Genomic DNA, 7500 nt, shown 5'->3' with positions numbered 1-7500 from the left:
TTTCTGTCTCCACCCCCTCCCCCAGCACCTCATTTTCACTTTCAAGGCTCGTTTTCTCTCCTCCACAGCCAGTTCCTTCTCTCCTAAAGCTAGTTCAGTCCTAGCTGGCGCCGCTATCACCGCCCCCACACCCGCTGTCTCCTTCCAACGGCAGGCGGTGCGCGTGTCCTTGGCTGTTTACAGAGTGCTTCGGGCGGAGGCCTGCCGGGGTACGCGAGTCTGGGATTATCTCGCTGTTTATTCCGACTATAAAGAAAAGTCTGAGGAAAACGAAGTCGACGGAAGAAAAAGGATAAAACTGTACGAAGAAAAAAAAAAGAGAGAGCTTTCTTAGCACAACGCAGCCTCGGGAAAAGTACAAGAACAACACGTGCGGGGAATTTTCCCAAGCGTTACGAACAGCAAGATAGAGCACTACCGAGGAGGAGGAGGAGGAGGAGGAGGAGGAGGAGGAGGAGGAGGAGGAGGAGGAGGAGGAGGAGGAGGAGGAGGAGGACTTCGTAACTCCGCACCGGCGCGCGGGACAAGTGCCTGGGAGACAGACGCTCCCAGCTACTCGATGACCTGGAAGCGCCGCCACCTGAAGAAGCACCTGGACGCCTTACCTGTTGCCTGCAGGTTGTTGGGAGGAGCGTTGCCCGGAGCGTTTACTCCCTCCATTATACATGCAGCTTCATCTTATCCTAAACTCCTCTCTCTCTCTCTCTCTCTCTCTCTCTCTCTCTCTCTCTCTCTCTCTCTCACACACACACACACACACACACACACACACACACACACACACACACAGGCGCGCGCGCAAAATGGTAGTGTTTTTTATTGATTTCCTATAGTAGTAGTAGTAGTAGTAGTAGTAGTAGTAGTAGTAGTAGTAGTAGTAGTAGTAGTAGTAGTAGTAGTAGTAGTAGTAGTAAAATGATAATTATCACAGTATTGCTGCATTGTTCTTTGTTACACCAAAGGCAAACAACCTTTATTCGCGGCAGAAAAGGTATTATAAGCGCAGAGCACCTTCGGGATATCCCGCCTCCTCCATCTCGGGCGTCTTAAATGACCAGAAGAAAAATTTCATAAACCTTCATGAAATATAATCAGGAGACTAATTAGGGGCAAGTCCGGGGCCCTTCTGCGGGCATTCATTAACTCCGTGGGAGGCTCCCAACATCAAATAATTATTAAGGATGAAAAAAAGGCATATTACTGAATAAAATGTGCGGTGTGTCCCTTGTTTCCCGTCTCGCTGAGCGGTCAAAGGACGGCAGCCAATGTGGCAGGACGATGACAGAACACCCTACTGACACTGACTCCGCCATCTCAACATTCCCTCATCACAACACTCATGCATCCCACCACTGCTCCATACAAAACACTTTTGTACTCCACCACTTACTACTTCTTACACTACACTCCTGCATCCCACCACTGCACTACACGGACACTCCTGCACACCGCCACTCCTCACACAACACACCTGCACACCTCCACTCCTCACACAACACTCCTGCACACCTCCACTCCTCACACAACACACCTGCACACTACTCCTCACACAACACTCCTGCACACCTCCACTCGTCACACAACACACCTGCACACCTCCACTCCTCACACAACACTCCAGCACACCTCCACTCCTCACACAACACTCCAGCACACCTCCACTCCTCACACAACACTCCTGCACACCTCCACTCCTCACACAACACACCTGCACACCACCACTCCTCACACAACACTCCTGCACACCTCCACTCCTCACACAACACTCCTGCACACCTCCACTGCACACCGCCACTGAACATACAGAACACTCCCGCACCATACTACCGCTTCATACAACGATCTTCACACGGCACCACGCAACAATCCCGGTGCTGACAACCCGATCTTAACTGCCACACACACAATAACTAATGCAAGACGTCTTACATAATATTCATATCAATACCGTTTCAGGGATAGACGTTCTTATGTCAACTCGTGCATCTATCCTCCAGCTCTGTCAGTGTTACAAATACATCTATTGACCTTCGTCTTCGAGTAAAATTCCTGCCATTTCATCCCACGTGCCTCCTGTCAGTTCACCGCCTCGGCTTTGTATTGTGGTACACTGTTATGTTCAATAAGAAAAGTATGTCCTCTTATGTCTTGTGTATTTTATTGGATGAGCCTTATGGAAGATGGGACACATAACCTTAACATATTCTCTCTCTCTCTCTCTACGGTGAAACACTGCCGCATTTCGTTGTTGTCGCAGCGAGTCAGCTGGCCATCACTTCACAAACACCAAGTCCATCCTATCTCCTCTCCTTCATCACGGTCGCTACTTCCTTCCACACTTGACCTCTTCCTGTCTTCCTTCTTCCACCTCCAGCGCTTCCGTCACCGTGGCAGCAACAAGTCTGCTCCACTTCTCTCTCAAAACTTCCTCCTTTCTCCACCTCCTGCCTGTGACTTTATCGCGCCCTTAACTGCCACCTCCATCACCGCTCACCTCCCAGCCTCTTCTGGTCTTTCTCCACACCTTCAGGCTTCCTCAACACCTTCAGTTTTCCTCCACACTTCTAGCCTTTCCTCGCCGGACTTTTCCTCCACAATCAGGTCTCCCTCCAGAGCTCTTGCCTTCACCCACAGGCATCGTACTCTTCTACATCGCTATTTTTCTTCTTTTTTTTTCTGCACGCCTCCGGTTTTTCTTTCCCACCTGTCCTTCTTTCCTCTCACGTCTTTACAGTCAGTTTTCACCATTAATTCCACGCCCTAACCCCTTAATGCACCCGACCTCCTCCCTCGGGCCACATCGCCGTCGGAGGAGAGGCTGTAAGCGCCGCCCTCGCGTTATCTTGGGAGAGTCTTCTCGCTCACTGTCCCTCGTCACTCTCACAACGATGGGTCCTGGTGAAGCGTGCCCACTCACCACCCCTAATAACCTCACCAGATCCTTTTCTCTTTTTCGGAAAGAGAGAAGGAGTTACATTATGGACAGTGTGTGTGTGTGTGTGTGTGTGTGTGTGTGTGTGTGTGTGTGTGTGTGTGTGTGTGTGTGTGTGTGTGTGTGTGTGTGTGTGTGTGTGTGTGTGTAAATATAAAAAGAAGTAATTAAAACTCTCCAGCCTTATTTTTGGGTGGGTCAATGTGCAAGTTGTTCGTAAGGTGTCAGTTCAGATCAGATGGTCTTGAACTTATATTGGGTCTTGCCGGAAGATCCTCTAAGAAGCAGCGGCCGAACACCGCTTCGTTGAAATACACGAGATAGTTCTGGCTGGGATGAAAAACTTGGAACGCAATGGGATCTGTCGATTGTAAAGACTTTCTCCGAGTTCCACAGGGGCTGGAGTTCAAAGCGGACGGAGAAGAGGAGAAAGGGCAAGTAAAGCTGGCACATGTTGAAAAATAGAAAGAGTTAAATTTAATCAATGCTGTGTGCTGGACAGTGAAGTTCTTTTTATATTTACTCTAAAATCCATAAAAGAACAAACAATGGCAAGTCAGTGGTACAAAGAAAAATAAGACAGTGAAGAAAACGTCATCAGAAAACTTTCTCTCCTTTGAACCGTGATTAAGGAAACAGTTCCAACAGATGCCGGAAACGAGTCCTTCACCACCACCACCACCACCACCACGCTAAGACTCGAGGAGCAAGCCACTGCCCGCACACAAATTCCCTCCGACGGACACAAACGAACACCAGCATTCCAAACACTGACAGGTCATGAATTGCCGAGACCACTTCATATTTACTGATCACTTGTATGGGACTCGAAGTTTCACAATAAGGAACTACTTTATTTACTCATCTGTACAACTTGTGTCAGGCACGCACTCTCACCCACATAAGGCGGTGCAGCATTCCATAAGGTTTCCGAATAGTAGTGCTACAGAGGCCACTGCTAACAAGGACCGGCTGCTAAAACAATGCCTCACCCGTTAATTTAGTCCTCACCCAACGCGTCCTCCCTGCCGCCTCAGTGGTGCTTAGGCAATTGGGAGTCACTCAGGTATGCCAATTAGAGTGTCAAGGGCAGCCTCTCAGCCTCTGCCGAGCCTCCCGCTGCTCACTGCACATTACACTTCTTCCAGTCACATGAACGCACTTGAAGCGAGGAGCGAATTACTGACACTATAGCCGTTTTCCTGACACCACTGGTCATTACCGCCGTTCAATAGTGATGTAGTGACTAGAGCAAAACAAAGGACAGTAAAGGCAACCTCAAAAAGTGTTCTCATGACTGTGAGGACGCCAATCATTAATGACACGTAAATAATCAATGCAATGGAAGCCATATCAACAATAAAGCTGCTGAGCTTATTTCAAAACTCTTTAGCTTAAAGATGAAAAACCAATGTGGGAGGGAGTGCTGACCACATTCCGGCGAAGGGTCCAGCGTGTCACACGTCCTGACGCCCAGAAAACCATATATGTCATCACCGGCCCACCCACATTTCCCATCGGTTCACTTTGGCCCAACATTGCCGAGCGACAACAGGCAATAATTACAACAGTCACACCATCTCATACGCAGAGTGGAGTGACTGCTTCGATGCTGCACGCCACCAGAATACTGATGGAGTGAAGTGTACAAGCGAAGTGGAGAAAAGAGTGAATGCAAAGTATTTATGTCACTGTAAAGGTTCAATCATCGCTGCTGATACTCGTGTGTCTCATAAATAACACCTTCCTTTTTTAATGCGAAACCCAAATCCCGAAACAAATTAATGGTACTTAAATTAATTTCGAGAGGGCCAATTAGTCTGAAAGCATAAAATTTCCTCCGCGAGGATGACATGCGCAGCGCCTCGCCGCAGATCCTGCCGTGTGCGGCGACACTCCAGACACTGCCACACACGCCACGCCACGCCACGCCACGCCGCTCCACACACCACGAATCCCTGGCCTTGTACTTATTTTCTTAACAATGATGATGATAATTATCATAACATAATAAAATAATAATATCAGTAAACATAACAATAATAAATAATAATAATAATAATAATAATAATAATAATAATAATAATAATAATAATAATAATAACAATAACAATGATAGGAATATGAGTATGAATAATATGAATATGAATATCAATATTACTATATCATGATAATTAGAACTTCAATTAATATCATCCCCATCATTATTATTATCACCATAATTATCATTAAAATGAAGAATAATAGGTACAGCAACCCCTACTATTCACGCGTCAGACAGACGCGACACCTGGACAGGTGCGGCGGCGTCCCCGCCACCTGTGTCCACAAGGGTGGTTCCGCCTCGCCACCTACACAGCTGCTGCTGCTGCTGTTACTCAACAGCTCACCAGTGCGCGGCCAAAACTTTCTCGGCGTCAGCGTTGACTCACTGCCACTGCCGCTGTTCACCTGCTATGCCTTACCTGCCGCCGCCCCGGCAACACAAGACAGGCCTTGGTGACAAACAAACGCAAAACAAACAATATGAAAGTTTGCCCCCTGTGAGAATCGAACTCACGACCCCTGGTTTACAAGACCAGTGCTCTGCCCCTGAGCTAAGGAGGCTGTACCTGACCAGCCACACGCGCGCTACACACCTCGCTGCTCGCATCGCAAAACGCTGTGACAAATCCCACTGCTAGCTTCCATCATTTAATAGTGGGCCTCGTGTTTAATGTCGAGTATAAAATTAAGCTTATGAAAGACGTGACCCAAATACGTGGTGATGACGACACACAAACGCACATTCTCATCTCCCCCCCCCCTTTTCTCTCTCTCTCTCTCTCTCTCTCTCTCTCTCTCTCTCTCTCTCTCTCTCTCTCTCTCTCTACACACACACACACACACACACACACACACACACTGCATATTGAATCGAAGCTGAATAAAGAAAAAAAAATAAAAAAAAAACATATCACACATGCAGCGGAGGGAGAAAGACGAAAAGTAAAGGATTAGCTCGATACAAACTGGCTCGCCACATGCAAGGCGACTCTGGCTTGGGAGAAAGACAGTAGGAAACTAAAACTAAAAAAAAAAAAGAAAAACACCATGTAAAAACAACAGGAAAATGAACCGAGAGAGACATCGCCACCGTCACCTCCACAGCCGCCGCCACTATCCCGCCACACTTACACCTGGATTAAGTCTCGTCGGTCAATAGTGTGCATTACTTAGAAGCCAAACAAAGCAACGGAAAAAAACAGGTGTTGAAAATGTAGTATATTCTAGATATGTAAGCTTGCTATATGTGAGGTAACAGCTCGTTGGGATATCTCTCTCTCTCTCTCTCTCTCTCTCTCTCTCTCTCTCTCTCTCTCTCTCTCTCTCTCTCTCTCTCTCTCTCTCTCTCTCTCTCTCTCTCTCTCTCTCTCTCTCTCTCTCTCTCTCTCTCTCTCTCTCTCTCTCTCTCTCTCTCTCTCTCTCTCTCTCTCTCTCTCTCTCTCTCTCTCTCTCTCTCTCTCTCTCTCTCTCTCTCTCTCTCTCTCTCTCTCTCTCTCTCTCCAGACACAAGGCAGATAAAAGATGGTAGGGAGAAGAAGAGGTGTTCGTTCAATTACGTCTAATGAATGCATCAGAAAACTGCCGCAGGTAAAATTAATAAGTTCCTGAGGTGACTTTATACACTCTCACTCCATCAGACACAGTTCGCATGACTATAATTTATTGTTTTATTCTTTCACTTCATTATAAGCATCTATTCCACTCACACTAGCCTCATTCGTCTGGTTGAGAAGGTACACAATATCAACATACCATTCACAACAGAGACCCTTCCCGGTATAGCATGATTCATCCACACACACAGTTTCCCGCGCTCCCTGGTAACAGATATACAATAGTTGGTGTAGTATGTCAAAATAATTTCCAGATAAGACTTTGAGGAGTATGGAGAATGGAACCGTCAAATTTGTCAACTCACATCTTTGACAATTAAGAGAGCATCTGCTGTGAGGTAAATGAGCGATATATATTTCCTCTACTGCCGTCATAAGAATCATACGTACCCAATGAGAGGTAAATCAAGAGGAGCGACGAGGAATAGCAATGAGTTAGGGTTTGAGGTGACGGTAAAGTGATAGCGGGAAGAGTGACGGTAAGTTTGAGAGGTAAAGTGGTTGTTGTCCGTCTATTTACACGCGGGTGGGGAAGAGTGAAGGGGTGTGTATGGAGGTGAGAGGAAAGAACACGTTGCTCAAGACGAGATACCAGTGAGATTCCCGTGTGAGTCGCTCCAGCTGTCTCACTTTTCACCTCCTTGCCACACCCTTCACCACCACCACCACCACCCAATACAATCAGCCACGACGCGCTACCCTCCACACACACACACACACACACACACACACACACACACACACACACACACTTCATCTCTACTTCCCTGTGCATCACTCACCCTATCATCCACCTAACCACTCAACAACCTACACCACCGCCACTCCTAGTCCATTCACATTCGTCTCATCCACCAATCTCTCACCTCCACTTTCCTCCTCCAATCTAGTCAATAACTCTCCTCCACT

The 7500-nt window shown here is 47.2% G+C and overlaps 1 protein-coding gene, 1 long non-coding RNA gene and 1 other non-coding gene across 4 annotated transcripts in view; 1 reads left to right on the top strand and 2 right to left on the bottom strand.

Annotated features, from left to right (window-relative positions):
- The window catches only part of LOC123517780, a 199082-nt gene that overhangs the window by 86801 nt on the left and 104781 nt on the right, over positions 1-7500 (bottom strand). The window lies entirely within an intron of this gene.
- LOC123517779 overlaps positions 1-7500 on the top strand; it is a 118623-nt gene that overhangs the window by 58741 nt on the left and 52382 nt on the right. The window lies entirely within an intron of this gene.
- On the bottom strand, positions 5468-5539 carry Trnat-ugu. The gene has a single exon. It is a non-coding gene; the product is annotated as a tRNA-Thr (tRNA).

The sequence above is a fragment of the Portunus trituberculatus genome, chromosome 42, assembly GCF_017591435.1.
Source record: "Portunus trituberculatus isolate SZX2019 chromosome 42, ASM1759143v1, whole genome shotgun sequence".
Classification (NCBI taxonomy): domain Eukaryota; kingdom Metazoa; phylum Arthropoda; class Malacostraca; order Decapoda; family Portunidae; genus Portunus; species Portunus trituberculatus.
Note: the sequence above shows the minus strand (reverse complement) of the source record. Positions and strands in the feature narration are given on the sequence as shown.